Source organism: Maniola jurtina, chromosome 14 (assembly GCF_905333055.1).
Source record: "Maniola jurtina chromosome 14, ilManJurt1.1, whole genome shotgun sequence".
Classification (NCBI taxonomy): Eukaryota; Metazoa; Arthropoda; class Insecta; order Lepidoptera; family Nymphalidae; genus Maniola; species Maniola jurtina.
In genome coordinates this window covers 3328933-3349897 of record NC_060042.1, presented here as the reverse complement: position 1 = coordinate 3349897, position 20965 = coordinate 3328933, and the positions used below count along the sequence as shown (strand labels likewise).

The 20965-nt window shown below is 35.9% G+C and overlaps 1 long non-coding RNA gene across 1 annotated transcript in view; it reads right to left on the bottom strand.

Annotated features, from left to right (window-relative positions):
• The window catches only part of LOC123871914, a 575184-nt gene that overhangs the window by 370243 nt on the left and 183976 nt on the right, over window positions 1-20965 (bottom strand). The window contains exon 2 of the long non-coding RNA XR_006797372.1: window positions 19981-19985. This is a non-coding gene — a long non-coding RNA (uncharacterized LOC123871914). The remainder of the gene's footprint in view (window positions 1-19980; window positions 19986-20965) is intronic.

Here is a 20965-nt window from a genome sequence, read left to right as displayed (position 1 = left end):
AGTAATAGATGGCTAACCTATAGATTTTTTTTTAGTCTAAAATATTGAGATGGGACTTATAAAACAGAATTCTTCTTCTTCTTAGAAGAAGAATTCTGAAGAAGAAGAAGAAGAGAACATTCCTCTTTTCGCTCCAACTAAGCGTAAAGCTTGTGCTATGAGTGGGTACGACAATATTGCAACGGGTGGGGTTTGAACCGCTGACTAATTAGGTATACCTAACCAAAACCAAATGCACCAAAACTAGATATTTCTTTATAGTACAACTAACGATCGCCCGCGGCTACGTTCCCGTGGGAGTTTTGGAAAATTCTGCCTTATTCCTTGTCTACATTATAAAGGGAACATCTATGCAAAATTTCAGTTTTTTGGGTCCAAGGATTTGGACTGGGCGTTATGAATTAGTCAGTGCACTCACTGTCAGGACTTTTCATTTCATAGTATGGTATGGTACGAGTATCTACTTGAAAAAAGTTTGAAGAGAGGATTTCTTGGCTTACATAATAAACAGATTAGTAGAAGGCTTATTTAAGTTTATCAAGTAGGTACCTACAACATTAAAACTTTGTCCTTTCATAATAAAATCTCAATGCGAGCAAAAAAGTGTGTACTACAACACAGTTCTAACTTTTTATTTCCCAACAATTACACCCACAGTCCGTGTAAAGGCTTACATTAAAGGCGAACTAAGCAACTTTGTCCCATTAGCAAAAGCACGCAATTAACTTAATTGTCGCCATTACATGATAATTTCTCAGCTCGCACCGCTCTGCCACTTTACCGCCGACTACATAAATTGTCCTTTTATTATGCTGAATGACATTTTTGCTACTACACTCCTGTTAGACTGTCAACTTACTTCTTGTCCTGTTCGATATCTGCCATAAAACTTAAAATGACATACTTAGGAGCAGTGCAGCACATTTTTAACAGGGCTCTCTCCTTCACTCGTTTCCACTCGTTCCAATTTCATTTGAATATTAAGCAACCAAAGTCCATGAAATTTTGCAGACATATTCTAGAAACTAATAGTGTCTGTGGTGTTTTAGATTTTTCTAAAAATATGTAGTTTTAAAATTACAGGGGCTCCAAGATTTGTATGAAAATTTTTAAGACCGCGTAACTTTGAAACCAAATATTTTAACAGAAATCTGGAAAACCACAGACATAGATATTAGTTTCTAGAATATGTCTGCAAAATTCCATGGACTTAGGTTGCTTAATATTCAAATAAAATTAGAACTACGATTGTATGAAACGAGTGGAAACGAGTGACGGATAGAGCCCTCTTAACCCCCGACCCATAAAGAGGGTTGTTATAAGTTTGACGTGTGTATCTGTGTATCTGCCTATGGCATCGTAGCTCCTAAACTAATGAACCGATTTTAATTTTGTTTTTTTTTTGTTTGAAAAGTGGCTTGATCGAGAGTGTTCTTAGCTATAATCCAAGAAAATCGGTTCAGCCGTTTGAAAGTTATCAGCTCTTTTCTAGTTACAGTACCTTCACTTGTCGGGGGTGTTATAAATTTTTAATTTACACTTGTAGAACTATTTGTTTACATGTTCCAAAGGAGCGTAATAATATGTTATTCACTATGACATTAGAAAAAAATTGTAGAGGCATTTTTAAATCAATATAGAGACGTATTGATTTAAAAAAACACAACAGAAATAAATAATGAGAAAGAAAATGGTTGCATCGTAAAAACGAGTAATTAATGATTGTATAACGCGAAACCGCCGATAAGTGCGCCAATTAGCGCAAACAATATGGCGTGTGGGTTAACGTGACCAGGGTTGATCGACTCAAAACGGGACACACAATCAATACTAATATTATAAATGCAAAAGTGTGTCTGTCTATCTGTCTGCTCAACCGCTGAACCTATTTATATGAAAAGTACAGAGGTAGCTTGCGCCCTGGAAATTGACTTCGGCAACTTTTTATCCAGGAAAAGCGAAGATTTTTAAAAACCTAAATCCACGAGGACCGAGTCGCGGGCATCATTTAATGGTAAATAAGTTTCATGTTCAAAAGTCCACTTTCATACGCAGTGCCGACCCGATTGACCGTAATAATTTAACTCCGTAATTATTCACAAAATTGACTGACCGAGCCAAATCTTGTGACCAGTTTTGTTCACTCAAAAGTATCGGTACATAGTCTAGATTCACATTCTAAAGTCTACAAGTAGACAACGTAACTTCTTTTAAGTAAGTAATTCTTTTAATATGTGACTTGAGAGATTGCTTGAGGATAAGATCTTTTTTCATACGCCAAAAAATGGCCGCCCAACATATCAGTTGTTTTGAGGCTGCCATCTTTATTAAGGTGGCATAAATACGTAGCAATTGGCTTAGATTAAAAGCTCTATTTCTACTTACTATATGATATGACAAAAACGTTGTACCGGTTCATTTTCAAAAATTGAATTCCGCGCGTGTTTAATTTTACTTTAGCCATAAAAGTTAATACATAAACCGTGTTTTTCGTAATAAATGTGTCATTTTTTGACGTATCGCGTAGCTCTTTCAAGATATAATTGAAAACCAGGAAAATCCACAGGAAATTACACTACTATGTTATTTTTGTTCAACGCACTGCGTGATTCATTTAATTATTGTGCTTTTTAGTTTATCGCGGGTCATATTCGAGTCATATTCTTAAAACTTGAGGGGACCTTTGGAGAAATCAAAACACGACATATAATGGCCCCACAGCCTTCGCGTCATAATGACAATTGCTTCAAATCATTAGTTCTAGCAATATCTAACATTATTTTATGTTTCCCAGCACTTTTAGAAATCAATAAAATGTATGAAAATGACGAATCTTCGACCCTGTATATCTTGGTTCAAAACAATCCTACAACTTTTCTGCCATATTAACTATTACTCCAAATGGCTAGTTCTAACGATCTGTACCATTTTTTTTCGTTGGCCGGCACTTTCAGAAAAGGCCCAAAAATAATGATCTCCTTTTTCATTGTAGATTCGACTCAGTTTGCCTCGCCTTAATTTTCTTTTATTAACTTTTGTAACTTCGCATGTACCTTAGATACCACCATTTACCTACCTACTCTAAATTAACTAACCTTACTTTTTTTTTCTCTCTCGTGACGGGCTTTACAAAAATTAGCCAATGTCAAGTTTGTAACAAGTTAGACTATACTAGTACCGACATACGCACGGCACCCCCTTAGAGCGCTTTCCAGTCAGTTTTAACAAAAAAAAAAAACACTCCAAAAAGGCAAAGCACGCCCACCAGCTAACACCAACACAGACGAAGTCCCAACCTTATACTTTTACCTACTTACTATTACTATTATACAAAGGTATACTTAATTTACAATACACACACAAAACGCAAAATTATGTAAACTCGTGCAATACATTAGAATTTTTTTCTTTTTAAAATGATTTTTTTATAATACTTACTATAAAAATACCTACTATGTGAGCAAATCAAAATTATTTAATTGCTTTTGATTCATTTTTAAACAATATTTTATAAAATATTTTCCATATTGGAAAATCAACGAAAAGTTTACTCTATCAAAATTTATCTTTTTTTAACTTTTGGAAATTTTAAATTTTTTCATTGGGTTCGTTTCATGAAAACCTTCGCTAGTCATTTTCTTCAACTATGTTTTCGACTAGTGTCAAAATACTACCTTATTTTTTATTTCTCTATTCATATAAGAAGTGACTTTGTATGCATTTTTGGTAATGGATTATATTATTGTTATATTGTAATAGAAATAATAGACGTAGAATCACACTAATAGTTTTTACTCAGGCCTGGATCTTTGCGAAATTCGAATTGACAAGGAATTTGCTTTTTATGCAATCATCTTTTTAGAAACAATTGCATTTTAAGAAAAGTAACCCCTAGTAATTCTGAGAGGAGACCTGTGCTCAGTAGTGAGCTGGCAATGGGTTAATGATTATGATGAAAATTTAGAAGATTGTACTTCTTTTTTTTCTACTTCTTTTACGTAGGTACGTTCTTATTTGAATGTTAACTCGACAAGTGTAAATTAAAAATTTATAACACCCCCGACAAGTGAAGGTTACACTAACTAGAAAAAAGCTGATAACTTTCAAACGGCTAAACCGATTTTCTTGGATGATAGCTAAGAACACTCTCGATCAAGCCACCTTTCAAACAAAAAAAAAACTAAATTAAAATCGGTTCATTCGTTTAGGCGCTACGATGCCACAGACAGATACACAGATACACAGATACACACATACACACGTCAAACTTATAACACCCCTCTTTTTGGGTCGGGGGTTAATAAAATGTAGACACTTCTTAGAAACAAATATTTGTGTTTGTAGTTTTCCAGATCTAGAAACAAATATCTGTGTCTGAGGTTTCCACATTTCTGTAAAAATGTTTTGAAGTGAGGTACACGTTTTCAAAGAATTTGCATACAAATCTCTTACAAATCTATGTTACTTTTAACTTTTTACACACACAGATATTTGTATGATACTTATTTATTTTTAGAACGTGTCTAATGTCTATAAAATTTCATTGAGTTTTTGAAGTTTGCAATTTCATTGAGGTTAATTAATATTCAAATGAGATTCAAACTAAGTACCTACTTTAGTATGGTTAGCAATAGGGAGTTCACTGGGTTACTTTTCTTAACTTTGCGTTCAGTAACTCAATTTTAAAATGGCTACGAACATAAAAGGGCTAGAACACAGAGTACCTAAGTATCTACTTACATCCTAACTAAGCGAATTAAGCTGAATTTTGCACATGTCAAGGTCTAAGATAGAGATTATTGTAATGTATATTTTGTAGCAGAAAACGATATGTTAAGGTACAAAGTAATTAAGTTTATTTATATCTATAGAAATCAGAAGTGATACATGAATAATTGTAAATTGACTATCACAATATTATGTAGGTAAGGTGTAAAAAGTATGTTATGTGAGTAACTTATTGAATCAAAATATAACATTATTAAAACCAGTCTATTGTTTTATTACCTATACTAAAAGTTAAAATATACTAAAAGTTGAAACTAGCATTTACTTGAAATATAACTTCGTCTGCACGCATTCGGATTTTCTAGAAATCCGGAAGGTAAACATAGGTACTTTTACTTCCCGGGATATTCTAATCTAGGGAGTCAAAATTTATCTAATCAGTCTAAGATGGATACAAAGATAGCTGTATGTAGGATCTATCCATACTAATATTAAAAATGCGAAAGGGTGTCTGTCTGTCCATCTGCTAGCTTTTCACGGTCTAACAGTTTAACCGATTTTGATGAAATTTGGTACAGAGTTAGCTTACATTCTGGGGACAGACAAAGGCTTCTTTATCCCGGAAAATCAAAGAGTTTCTTAAAGGTTCCCACGGGATTCTTAAAGGTTAACCGTTATATGAAAGGTTCAGAGATAGCTTGCGTCCGGGAAATGGACATAGGCAACTTTTTCTCCCCGCAAATCAAAGAGCTCCCGCGGGATTTTTAGGAAACCTTAATCCACGTGGACGTAGTCGCGGGCTTTATCTAGGTACTTAGTTAGGTATAGACTACAAAATAATATCATCATCAAAGCATTACAGCCCTGGGTGGGCCTTGGCTTGGTCAAGCAAACTGCTATCGGGGCCGGTCAGATGCAACTTCCTTACAGCGCTGAACCCCCAGAAACCTCATGTCCTTCTCCACTCCATCAACCCACCGACCTCTAGGTCTTCCTTAGCTTTTGGACCTCTGGTTTGCTCATGCAAGATCTTTTGCCTGACTCATCATCATCATTATCATCAGCCTGTGGACACCCACCGTTGGACATAGGCCTTCCCTATAGAGCGCCACCACACCCGGTCCTCAGCCAGCCACTTCCCGCCAGCTGCTTTATATCGTCGGCCCATCGTGCTGGAGGGCGTCCCACACTACGCTTGCTTTTAAACGCGGTCTCCACTCAAGGACTTTCCGGCTCCAACTTTGCCTGACTATTTGCATCGAAACGTCAGAGAGTTCATCGAGATTTGCTCAACTGCATACAAACATCCATTTGTTCTGGTTTCACTCAGTACCGTAACAAATGTGACGGCTTGCAACGTTAATAATTTTAAATTCGCCCAAATTATGCGCCAAATAATGGCCGCAGTGAAACGCACACCGCCTTTGACACTCGATATCCGCGTCATATGCGTGAAATGCATAAATTGACAATATGCGTGACATTATTATCGAATCGAATGCAAAACGTCGGGCAAAATACCTTACTTAGCTCGAAAACCTTAAAAATAAACTAATAAATAAAAAATAAACTAACTTACACATACTTTAATTGAAATGCGAAAATGTGTTTGTTTGGTAGTTCGCTAGTTTGTCCTTCAATCACGTCGCAACTGAGCAATGGATCGACGTGATTTTTTGCATGGGTTTTTTTAATACCTGGAGAGTGACAACAAAGAGTTTCCACGGGATTTTTCGAAACCTACATCTGCGTGGATGAAGTCGCGAGCATCAGCTAGTTTTTCTTATAAACTTTTAATATTCAAATGAAATTGGAACTACGTTTGTATGAAGCGAGTGACGGAGAGACCTCTCTCAAACTATACACAAGCTTAAAAATAAATGAAAAGTGGAAACTTTAAAAGCCCACGCCCATGGCGACACCATTATAATAAAATGATTAAGTAGATATATTATCACATCACGCCGAATATCTCAAGAAATTTTATAAGTTTGCCCATACCACCTCTCATTCCCGCTTAAGGATATTTATTTCATTCCTACAAATTATTATTTTCCTTGTAGCATAGAAGTCAAATCAATAATAGATATTTGTAGCAATAAAATAGCTACCCACGTCTAAGGATAATCATCTTTGAAATATGACCTGCGATGTAATGGTTTTATTTATTTTTTAATAAATACGTGTATGTTTAAACACCTTCGTAGACTGGTTAATTGGCTGTAGGCGTAGATTGCCTGTCGTACACTATAATTTATTTTGAAAAAAATTAAGCTCATTTTTTTTATGGGTGACTAACTGGTTTTACCGGGTTTTATGCCTCTGGATGCTCAAGAAGCTCAAATAGTTCTAATGCCTGGTCATAGTGTATGTAGGAAGTTAAACTTACTGTCTCTATTATCCCTGGGCTGGAGATCGTGGTTATTCTTTATTCAAAAAATAGGTCTCTCAAAATGTCACACAAACAGAATAAATAATAATTCGAAGTGGCTCATTAGGTCTTCCAAACTAAATTTTATGTTGTTGAGTAATCAGTTTTTTGCATTTTAATTAAAATTATATATTTTTATAGTTTGTATTAAGTAGGTGAAACTTATAATTAGGCTCCGTGGGGTGTCCGTTCCTACGCAATAGAATTATACGCAGATGTAACTTACCTAATGGTAAAAGTAAAACCGTTTAATCGAAATTAAGAAATCTCAAAATTTTGCTCACCTTTATAGACAAAATACTGGAAAACAAGCCTTATTTCTTGTCATTAGTCTTAAATATCGCTATCTCCATCGGAGGATCCCTTTTACGATGCTGTAACGAGATATACATACATGACATGATGACTCGTAGGTAAGTACCTACCTAATTGTTACATAGGTAGTACCTACCTCATACCTGGTATACCTAATTTGTAATTTTTAGGGTTCCGTACCTCAAAAGGAAAAACGGAACCCTTATAGGATCACTTTCTTGTCTGTCTGTCTGTTTGTCTGTCTGTCCGTCTGTCTGTCCATCCGTCCGTCCGTCCGTCGTGTCTGTCAAGAAACCTATAGGATACTTCCCGTTGACCTAGAATCATGAAATTTGGCTGATAGGTAGGTCCTATAGAACAAGTAAAGGAATCAATCTGAAAACCGTAAATTTGTGGCCACATCACAGAAAAAATAGTTAAAATTTGTTTAAATTTTCAAAGTAAGATAACTATACTTAGTGGGGTATCATAATATTATGAAAGGGCTTTACTTGTACATTCTAAAACAGATTTTTATTTATTTTTAAACATAATAGTTTTTGATTTATCGTGCAAAATGGACGGTACGGAACCCTCGGTGCACGAGTCTGACTCGCACTTGGCCGGTTTTTAAATAAGAATAATACTTTTTTCTTAAACAATAAACCCAGTGTATTAATAATTAAACGGTATATCTATCCATTCAGCATAATTTATAATATACCAAATATTCAATACGTTCAAGTTATGCATGGATATTGCATTATAGCTCCTAATTCGAAGATAATAAATGCCATAATTATACACACATGCAGTGATGCGCACATAATATTGCTTGACATGACGTGTGTGTTACATTTAAAGTTACAAAAATGTCTTTACGGAAATTGGCTAGATCAGTACATTTCTTTCCTTTCCTAAAGTAACCTATCTCGTCCTCTCCGGGGAAATCTGGTTACACCTACGAGGGCGGCACTGAAAATTTCGGGAATCAAGGAAGTGACACTACATTACTATTTAAAAATGTATTTATTGCTTTTCGAAGTATTCTCCGCGAAATTTGACACATTTTTCCATACCATGGAACCAATCATTGAAGCAACCATTCCATTCGGAAGTTGGAGTCTCCAAAATGGCCGTTTTGTAGGCGCCCACAGCTTCTTCAGGTGATGAAAATCTCTGACCACGCAATGTATTCTTTATTTTAGGGAAAGTACAGAAATCATTAGGGCTTAGTTCGGGGCTGTATGGCGGATGGTCTAATAATTCTATGTTTTCTTGCTCTAAAAACTCTTTTGTTCTGTGCGCGGTGTGAGAACTCGCATTGTCGTGATGGAGGATGATGCGGCGGTTGCAGTTCTCTTTACGGAGTTCAGAAACGACCTGTGGCAAACAAATGCTAGCATACCATTCTGCGTTAACCGTTCTTTGTCCCTCAAGAGGAATAGTCGCAACATGGCCGGTTTTGGAGACAAACGTGGCCACCATTTTTTTTGCAACACTTCGTGAACGAACAATTTTTGTTGGCTTTAACTCATTTTCGAACACCCAAACTCGTGACTGGTTTTTGTTTCGGGTTCGTACGCGTATATCCAGGATTCGTCACCTGATACGATGTTATATACAGCATTTGAGGATCCTGCGTGGAATCTTTCGAGAGTTCTGACGCACCAAGTAACGCAAGCCGCTTTTTGCTCTTCACAGAGCAAATGCGGTATCCATCGGGAAAACAACTTTTTTACACCTAATTGTTCATGCAAGAATATTTGTATTTGACTCATGCCAATGTCTAAAGTTGCCTGAATCTCGCGGTATGTCACATGTCGATCTTCCTCAATCAGCTTACGCACAGCATCAACGTTTTCTTGGGTGACTGCAGTTTTTGACGATCATCACTGAGCTTGACACGTCCACGTTGACATTCAGCAAACCAGCGATAAATTGTGGTTTTAGATGGGGCTTCATCACCAAATGCAGAAATCATCCGGTCAACACACTGTTTTTGTGTTAAACCACTTCGAAAGTCGTAATAAATCATCGCTCTAGAATTTTCTCGAGTCAATTCCATTTTCTCAACGACTAAACAAGTTTGACAAGTGACAAGACCGAGAATCTTTTTTTAAATAAATAAATGGTATTCGATTTTTAAAACCAAGGAGTTTTCAATTAAAAAGATTTTAATATGACAGGGACAGTGGAAATATTCCATTCCCGATACTTTTAGTGCAGCCTATGTACTGCTTGACACCAAACAGTGGGTTAGTAACTTGGTAGGCAAACCATGATGCAGCGTAAGGTGGAGTAAACCTGCCCAGAAGGTGCATATTCAAAATTATAGGTAGCCTAGAAAATGGAAGCCGGAAGGGCATTCCATATTCTAATAGTGCGTAAGTACGTAAGTACCTATCTAGTAAGATACGATTATACGATATCTCATAATATAGGAGTCTATGTAATTTCTTCAAATCGAATCCCTATTTACAAATCCTACACAATCTCTAAACCAAACTTAATTTATATGTAGTTCTTTAGTAAAATACTGACTTTTTACACTGGGAACATTGTGAAAGTACTATTTTTAGACTTATCGATTCATTTTAATTAAGAGAATACGATGCAGGTCCTTACAACAAATTAATTACCACTCGGGGAATTTTTTACTTCCTAATTTCGAATATCGGTTATTTTTACTACATCGGTAAATTACCTAGAAAATTAGAATTTTGACGGATTATTTGATTATCGTTGGTAACATATCAATAATAGCTATTGGAATTTAGTTGTATCTCGTAACACGTGATACATAATTCATATAATTTGCATAATTAATAATGGATCCTCGAGGCGGGACTAACAGGGTAACTATACAATATATGAATACATAATTATGTATGTAAATGTATAGTTAGATACCTAAATCTAAGTAAATTAAAAGGATAAACTAACTGACTGACATATCAACGAACAGCTCAAAATTCAAACGGTTGAATCTAGAAACTTGAGGCCAAATTACTGACAGTCTAGTCTAGTAATAGTCTCTAAGCTAAGCCGCGGACGGACAGACAGACAGACAGACATGGTGAAACTATACCCTTGTTTACTACGGAACCCTAAAAATCGGTCAAGTGCGAGTTGGACTTGCAAACGAAGGGTTTCTACCATCGTACAAGAAATATATTTTTTTTTTAATTTTTGTGGCAGCCATTTTGATATTTTTAGTATAAGTAAATTGGTGTTATAGTGGCAATAGAAATACACATTCTGTGAAAATTTCAACTCTGTTCCTATTACGGTTCACGAGATACAGCCCATGGACAGACGGACAAACGGGCGGACGAACGGGCAGCGGAGTCTTAGTAATAGAGTCCTGTGGGCTCTTCGGGTACGGCTGAAGACGGCCGAAGTCACTGACAATTGGTGGTATAATATCCGAATTAAGCGATTTTGTCACATGAGAAATTGTAGTTGATGTTAAACATAGATCATGCTTCATTAGGTAAAGCGGCTTATTGGTTCAAGGCGATATGAAACAAAATATCATAAACCACTTAAGAATTATTTTTTTCGTAATGCGTAAGAATCTCAGTGACATGTAAATTTTTGTAACTTGAAGAAAAATATAATAAAAATCAATGAATAACAAGATAAAGTTGAAAATTAAAACCCGTCTGCGATCGTCTTAATAAACGCTGAAATTATTATCTATACTAATATTATAAAGAGAAAACCTTTGTATTTTTGTATGTTTGTATTGAATAGGCTCAAAAACTACTGGACCGATTTCAAAATTTCTTTTACCATTACTTAGAGGGATTCTTCCGAATCCGTATAGGCTATATTTTATCCCGGAAAATAGAAAAAATTTATGTCCACCCGTGCGAAGCCGGGGCGGGTCGCTAGTACTTAGTAAAATTGTTTTTCTTCCGCTTGGTATATTTTAATGTTGTAGTAGGTACATTTATATTTACGGCGCGAGCGGCAAAGATACGAGGTGGCAAAATGAAAATTCGGATAGAGTACGTCGAAATCTATAAAACCACCAATTTGCAAAACTCACGGAAAACTTTCCATCTAAAACAACGAAATGACTGGACTATTTTTGAAAGTCGCGCGGGTATGTCATCTGCCACAAGTGTAAATTAAAAATTTATAACACCCCCGACAAGTGAAGGTTACAGTAACTAGAAAAGAGCTGATAACTTTCAAACGGCTGAACCGATTTTCTTGTATAGCTAAGAACACTCTCGATCAAGCCACCTTTCAAACCAAAAAAACTAAATTAAAATCGGTTCATTAGTTTAGGAGCTACGATGCCACAGACAGATACACAGATACACAGACACACAGATACACACGTCAAACTTATAACACCCCTCTTTTTGGGTCGGGGGTTAGAAAAAGGGACAGCAGTATTCGATGAATGCTTGGTGAAATTAGGCCTAAGCAAAGCTCTGCATGTATAGGATTACAACCATTCTTGGATTAAGATAACTTTCACATCACATTTCACAATCCGAATGAATAATTCGGTATCGTTGCGTCCGACGCCGCACGATCGTTAGCGATTTCCTCTAATGCCGCTCATTTGTCCGTTTGAGTGCCTAGTGGTTAGTGAAACTGGAGAAAAATCGACCTGTTATGATAGATACACACTTACAATATTTAACGCACACTAGTATAATCTCATTATGTACTACAAAATCCACGACCATGCTAATACTGAAGATGTCTACTAGCCTTTCACGGTGCAATTTTGACGAAATTTTGGGATAGAAATAGTTTGCATCCCGGGGATGACCCATAGGCTACCTTTTTGACGTGACAACGTCTTATAATTCGATAGAGCCGGCTGCACGCACGAAAAAACATGACTCATGCGGCGTTACCTCGCTCTGAGGCGTTCCATGTAAGGCTTGAAGTGCAAGCGAGAGCGTTGTGACGTTCAACTATCGTCAGTAAACCGACTTTACAGACGACCGTTTCTTAGGCTACATTTTGGGCCTGGAAAAGCAAAAAGTTAACAGGAACTTTTGAATATCTAAATTTACGTTTCGAAGTCGCGGGCATCCTTTATTTGTACAGAGATAGTTTGCACTTGGACACACACAAAGGCTACTTACTTTTTAAATCCACACAAACAAAATCGCGGGCATCATCTGGTCGTAAATGGGTTTACAGAAAACGCAGGAGGAACTCTAAGAAGATACGAAAATTTCAAACTACTTTACTAAATATAAACGTAAAATATACGTTAGTTTACAATAATTGTAAACTAATGCATTTTTTTATTTTTTCATTTTATTTTATTTTAATTTCAAACGCAAACCCTTGCTTATTGGTTGTTTTAACTCAAACAACATACGAGACAATTAAAGTCATAAGGTGATCACAATATAAAACCCACTCCATTATAAAATAATTATTATCTCGCTTTTTTTAATTCAGTTTTTTTTTTGGGATCTTTTAATCACTATGTGATTATGCCAGATCCATAATAACCTAATAAAACTACGATCTATCTTAAACTAATACAATTACATCTCTATTATTCTTACAATAAATTCAAAAAGAGCTCTTGCGGCTGAAAAAAAAGGCCCCGCGAGAACACTGGAAAATCGGTTAAAATAATCTTTATTAAAAAAAATTGTATTAGAGTAATAACAGGCCAAGCATGTAACATATTTCTTTAGCATGACGTGAGCATTTATATGTTTCTGTATCTATCTTAATATTTAGAATGTTCACAAGTTATTAGTAGCTTGGATTTATAATGGAGTTGTTTCGGAGGCGTGGCCTACCAATTTATAATAATCAATACATTTGGGCCATAGCACTATTTTCAGTTATGTTGTTATTATGTTAGACTTTTTTGGAGTTTAAAATGACTATACTATTGAATCATTAGTGTTTTAAGAGGGGTCTCTCCGTCACTCGCTCCATACAAACGTAGTTCGTCTGTCATTTGAATACTAACCTATCATACTCAATGACATTTTGTAGAAACGTTCCGGGAACTAATATCTATGCCAGCGGTTTTCCAGATTTCCGTTAAAATATTCGGTTCAAAGTTACACGGTCTTAAAAATTCACATACAAATCTTTGAGCCCCTGTAATTTTAAAACTACATATTTTTAGAAAAATCTAAAACAACACAGGCACAGATATTAGTTTCTAGAATATGTCTGCAAAATTTCATGGACTTTGGTTGCTTAATATTCAAATGAAATTGGGACTACGATTGTATGGAGTAAGTGACGGAGAGAGCCCTGTTAAATCATCGTTGTTATGTTATGTCGTCATATTTGAATGAGATGTTGAAATTATTTAATGAATAAAAAATTGATGTCGTTAAATTTTTTTTATGATTAGGCGGTAATTTTTTACAATAACATTGAGGACGTTTAACTTTTAAAAGGGGTCTCTCCGTCACTTGCTTCATACAAACGTAGTTCCAATTTCATTTGAATATTAAGCAACCAAAGTCCATGAAATTTTGCAGACATATTCTAGAAACTAATATCTATGTCTGTGGTTTTCCAGGTTTCTGTTAAAATATTCGGTTTCAACGTTATGCGGTCTTAAAAATTTACATACAAATCTTTGAGCCCCTGTAATTTTAAAACTAAGTACATATTTTTAGAAAAATCTAAAACACCACAGACACAGATATTAGTTTCTGGAATATGTCTGCATTTCATGGACTTTGGTTGCTTAATATTCAAATGAAATTGGAACTACGATTGTATGAAGCGAGTGACGGAGAGAGCCCTGTTAAAGGTTATAATTTAATTATTATTGATAGTAACTTACAATCTTCATTATGTATCTATCAATTAATTACTTAGGTACACCTAATAACATTAAATTCGCTATAAACCTTGCAGCTTTAGTATGTATGTAGGTAACCTATTTTTTTTAAAGAAATAACAGTAAAATAACTATCTCCTACCTGCTTAATGATTTATTCTATTTACCTACCTATAGGTACCTACACCTAAATATATCCTTTAAGGAAAAGATCTTTCCAAGATGACCCATTCATCAATATAGAATCTTTCTTCAACGAAAATGCCAGAGGTCAACAGTCTTCAGTTCGGGGCTTACGATCTGTTCGCGATACCATCAGGAAATCGTCAAAAAGCATCAATATACCAGTCTGCTATAGCTGGAAAGCTGGAAGCTTCAAAGATATTCTAAAGTCTAGGTTACAAAAATCTCTGGAGCAAAAAAAAACATACTACATGACTTCTAATTGGATAAAAGACAATGTAATTACACAATTGCTATTAGCTGTAACCATAGTAAGGACATAAGGGTAGTTACACAATAGTATTGAAACCAAAAAGGTTGTATTTCAATTTATATCAATAGTCTTTTTTCTAAAATCCAGTTAAAAATTATATACTTACCAACATTCTCTTCTCTGTCATGCGATGTCCACAGCTAACAGACACAGGAACAATGGGAGATTCGTCATTCGACGGGTAAAGCCGAGGGTAAAGACTAGTCCTATCACATAATATTATGTAGGTGATTGCCATAATATTATTGTGCGATGATTGCGGCGGTTGGACTAGTTTTCTCTGAAATTAGCAGTTAAAGGTCTGGCGGGCTCCAGTCTCCACAAACAGAAACTAGATGTCACCACTGGATCTTCCATCTCTCGCTATAGATCCTGAATCGCACTAAGGAAGTTTTCTTCTGCGTTTTACTTACCTTCTATCATAACAATATACAAATTGCAAGATACGACGGTTTGACCAGCTGGGTACCAGGGGTTTTACAGCAGACCGTCGGAAAATCTTATTGTTGCATTTAAGCGTACTCATCTGTAGATATTATTAAATATTCGCTAGTTGTAAAACCAATGAAGAATTGTGGTTAAAATTACAACTGAATTTTTTTTACCACTTTATGAAAGTAAAAATTGACTGACTGTCATACTAACGTAGTACCTACAGCTCAAACTACTCAGTCTGGAAACTTAAAATTTTGCAGGTAGATGAAACATTGCTAGTTGCTACCCATATAATAAATGGGAAAGTGTGTTTGTTTGTTGGTTTGTCCTTCAATCACATCGAAGCCGAGGAACGGATCAACGTGATTTTTTACATTCAGAGTATATTTAAAGACTTGGAGAGTGAAGTAGGCTATTTTTTATCCCGGAAATCAAAGAGATTCCTCGGGATTTAGAGTCTTGGGCATCAGTTTACAGCTAGTTCTCTCTATATCTAATGTAGAGTAGACCCCATTAAGAATAGGTTGAAAATGGGTGAAAAGATCTATAAATTCAGACAGTGTCTAGTGCCTTGACAGCGTTGCGTGCAGGCGGCCTTAGCTACTAAACTAATTATAGTTTATGCAAATGAAAGCATTCATTTCCCAATGATTCAATTCAGTGCGGCGAACTTTTTCATTTAGTCGGTTATCGCTGTACATTAATCTTAATACAAACTCGGGGTGAAAAATATGTTCGTCTATTTTTTATGTTTTTTTATTTATTTATTACATAGGATTGATGACTTACTTTGAATAAGAATAGATTGCTTAAAGTAAGATACACTCACTAGCTAAAGCGATTTAGTATTTACAATTTGTGGTTAAAATATCTAATTCATTCATTCAGTTATTTTTCAAGAGCAACGAAAATGAAATATGAAAAGAGCAACTGCTGAGTTTCTTGCCGGTTCTTCTTAACATTAATTAAGTGAAGTAGGCAAAATTTACAGGTGTAATCGCGGTCTTATGTTACCTGCAAGATACCAATTACAGATTTTTGCCTTGAGCCGCCATGGAATTAAGCTAGCTTTTATGGAATTTCTGAAAATAATTGTAAAGGTCTCATCATCATGATCATAATTATCAACCCATCGCCGGCTCACTACTGAACACGGATTTCCTCTCAGAATGAGAAGGGTTTGGCTATAGTAGTGTTATAGTCCACCACGCTGCACTGGCCAAGTGCGGGTTGGTAGACTTTGCTCGGGATCGAACCTCGGACCCTTCGACTATGAGGCCTACGTCTTAGCAACTAGGCCATCATCGCTTTTTAACCCCCGACCCAAAAAGAAGGGTGTTATAAGTTTGACGTGTGTACCTATCTGTGTATCTGTCTATGGCATCATAGCTCCTAAACTAATGAACCGATTTTAATTTAGTTTTTTTGTGTGAAAGGTGGCTTAATCGAGAATGTTCTTAGCTATAATCCAAGAAAATTGGTTCAGCCGTTTGAAAGTTATCAGCTCTTTTCTAGTTACTGTAACCTTCACTTGTCGGGGGTGTTATAAATTTTTAATTTACACTTGTTTACAATAACCTAATTAAAATTTAAAATAATATCTACCTACTTTAACAAAATGCGGTCAAGTCATTATGAACAGGCTCTTACAATGGGAATGTAAGGGTAATTTCACAACGGGGAGCGCTTGTACGAATGAGCAACCGTGATACAAATCGCACCAACACGCGGCCTAACGTAATCACTTAATTATTGGGCGACACCTTAAAATAGGCGCTAGGGTTGACAAAAGTATATGTAAAACGAAATGTTATTTTTTATTCATTTTAATCGATAAACGTACAAGCTTCAATTAAAAAAATTAAAACACGTCTGCCCTGCCAAAAAACTAACGAAAAAGTAAAAAATTAAGAATATCGCCTCAAAGCCACTTTGATTGAATTTTTTCATAAAAATTATAGTCATTCCTACTTGGGATGATGTAAGGTTTCTAAAGATTCTATGGTGGAATAAAGAAACTCGAATACGTACATGAACCCTGAAAACATTTCACTCCTTTTTTGGGCAGTCGTGTAAAAAGAGAAACTTGATATTTCGCATGAATACTTTCTTTATAAGGGGAGTAAAGAAAAAAACCAGTGGATTTAGCTGAGTAACTTTCAGTTAGGTAACTTACACTTTTTGGCAACCGCATTTGTACTCTCGTCATAAAATTTAGAACATTATAAAATTTTGTTATATAAGTTTTTAAGTTATCTTGTGCAAGTGGGCTACTTGGCGGCATCTTTTTGCCGGTAGATGGAGACCAGATCAGAGACATTCTAGAAAATACAAATTTCTAGATTGTCCCTGTCAGAAATTGAACCCAAAACCCAAAATGCTCAACACTGCGCCAGAGAAGTCTTAAATATCCTCAAGGGTCAACTGTACTCACCTAAATGTTTCAATAAACGTAAAATAGCTTAAACCTTACCAAATATCAACGGGTGGCAACCCTACTATTGGTCTACGCCTACCACATTTTATTATATCAATTTGTGGCCATTCGAGGCACAATTTTTGGTCTAATTCGTTTATAATTGCAGCATCGGGACTTTCAGTTTCCACCGTCAAATGAATGCGGCTTATCTGATCCGTATAATGCGTTGAACATTAGACAAATTGGAATAATAACTTCATTTGTCATGTCAATCATACGAATTCACGTATTCTTTGTAAAACAATTGGTCATTGTTACGTTTTAATTGTAGCTAACTTTTTATCTTACTTACCGTACAGTAACCTATTTTTTATATGATTAGCGATCAAGAGGGCTTTAGCACCCCCCACTCGTTTGAAGTCGTCAGCCCAAGTGCCCACCTAGGCACTTGGGCAGACGACTTCAAAAGAGTTGCAGGGAGCCGCTGAATTCAGGCATTGCAAAACCGTGGTGTGTAGAAGTCCCTACAAAAGACTTCTGTGCAGATGTGGATGTCTTCGGTTAGTGGTGATGATGATGAGTATGCAAAATTAAACCAACAAACGGTACTTAACAATTAAAATTCAACAATAGCTAGATTTTTTTAGAACTACAAAACAATGTTTAAACTTAAAATGTTTACATAACTTTTTTATTAGTTCTAAAAATTGTTTTTTTGTACAACCCTAGTTGTTAAGTCACAAGCTTAGGACTTACGAAGTTATGCTTAGTTCATAGTTCATTTTGAATCTAGTAAAAATAAATTTAAGAATTTAAAGTAACTTATTTTTTGTTCGTGTGAAAATGTCGTAACTCACATAATTTAAGGCTTGCCCAGGAAATTAAAAAATTTGATCAGTTTTATTTAATTAACCTACCTAGCTATGTTAATGTGATTATTGTAGGTCACAGGATGTAAATATTTTCGTCAAAATATACGTCTGTCGATTTGATCGAAGATTTTTTCAGTTTCATACAACCATTATACTGACCTTTACTAATACAAGTAGCTCGGTTCATTGGACTTGCCGATCTGTTTTTGAAGAAATTTGACTATCGTCATATTGGCGCTGATAGCAGCAATGGCTGTCATATTGTGATCGTAGGTACAGGTCTCGGGTACACTCGGAGAGACCTTTGAATCAGCACAAAAAGTAACTTTCATTTTGCATGGCACTCCTTATCTAGCGTGCTTGGTTATGTCCATGTCTGTGGCCACATACCTATTCATAAATAAGTAGAGTACATTTTAATGTTGGCCGCACCAATCCACATAGAGTCGTGATAATCATAGATGTAGTTTTAAAAATAGTTTTAATATTCAGGATATGAATTGAAAAATAGGTTTAAAACAACGTAGAAAATTATTGGTTAGAGAAAATTACTCTCAACACGACACCGTCGGCTTACATATAACGAGGTTATAATATTTCACCATTTTCTACGGCCCTTGAATCCTCCTAAGTTACGGACTACAGTAGGTAAGTAATTTAACAAATACAAAATATAAGTACAATATAAAAAAGTGTAAATAAAAAATTTATAACACCGGGGACAAGTGAAGGCTACAGTAACTAGAAAAGTGCTGATAACTTTCAAACGGCTAAACCGATTTTCTTGGATTATGTCTTAGCTAAGAACACTCTCGATCAAGTTACCTTTCAAACCAAAACAAACTAAATTAATACATAGATAAATTAAAGAGATACACAGATACACAGATATGTGCACACGTCAAACTTATAACACCCCTCTTTTTGGGTCGGGGGTTAAAAAATCGTATGTATTCATCAATTTCACTACTGAGGATGGATCCTCGCACAATGAGAGAGCTTTAGCTCAAAGTCTACCATGCTGGTCAAGTGCGAATTGGTATACTTTACACACCTTTGAGAGAAATTATGGGGAAATCCAAGGTATGTAGGTTTCTTCACGATGTTTCCTTCATCCTTAAAACTTAAAATACGTGATATTTAATGACTCCGAAAAGTTAAAGAGTGTGTGCCTAAGATCAAACCCCGAACCCCCTGAAAAGGAGGCTGAAGTCTTAATTACTAGACTATCACCACTTCTTATCTACTTAGTTAATATCTACTTACTAGTAAAATGTAACCAAGATTTCGTAAGACCGCCGTTGGGAGTTGGGTCATTCCAATTAATAGGTATATCCAGTAGGTAGCTAGGTAGGTGTGGGTACCCCGTAATTGTATCTAACGACTTCCACCATTTTATAATCATAGGCGTATTCAGTCGAAATCAATTTTTCATCCGTTGAATTATCATACCAATTTGAATGTTCAACCAGTTTACGATGACCCAATAAATTAAACAGTGTCTTCTGTCTTGAGTCGGTGTTCTTTTAAGTGCTTAGGAATAAAGCAACATTGCTTATTCATAGATTATTCATGTTGAATCACTACCACTACCAATATTATAAATGCGAAAGTGTGTTTGATTGTAGGTTTTTTGGTTTGATGGTTTGTTGGTTTGACTTTCAATCAGGTTACAAAGGAGCAACGGATATGGATCGACGGATGCAGTGGCAATGGATAGCGCACATATTTTGAAAAACCAATAGGTAGAGTTGGGGGCTTGGGGTCATAAGGTGCTACAAGTGTAAATTAAAAATTTATACCTAACACCCCCGACAAGTGAATGTTACAGTAACTAGAAAAGAGCTGATAACTTTCAAGCAGAACCGATTTTCTTGGTTGGCTAAGAAAACTCTCGATCAAGCCACCTTTCAAACAAAAAAAAACTAAATTAAAATCGGTTCATTAGTTTAGGAGCTACGATGCCACAGACAGATACGCAGATACACACGTCAAACTTATAACACCCCTCTCCACTAGATAGACCGATGACATATTCAAATGAGTACAAGGAGCTGCTGGAACCAGGTGGCGCAAAACCGTGGCGTGTGGAAGACCCTACAAGAGACTAGTACTTAGTACACGTCTATATTCAGTTGACGACGACGAAAAGTTAGGACTATGTATACTATGTAGTCTACCTGGTTCTACAATGATTATCACACATAGCTGGTACTGTAGAACATGCTCGTATACCTATTTCGATTGAATTTTTACCGAATATACCTATTTGTATAGCATAATGACTATGTTTTTATCCCCCGTCTCAATATATTATCACTAATGCGACAATAAGAAAGGCGACGGCCGCGCCGGCTCGCGTGCTCTCGCGGGGTGTTAGCGCAATTTGCACGTCGCACCTCGCGCAATTTGCTCGTCAGTTCAGCCCGCGCGTTATTAACACCGTCGGCCCTTAGCCAGGTACCGATACCGCCAATGGAAA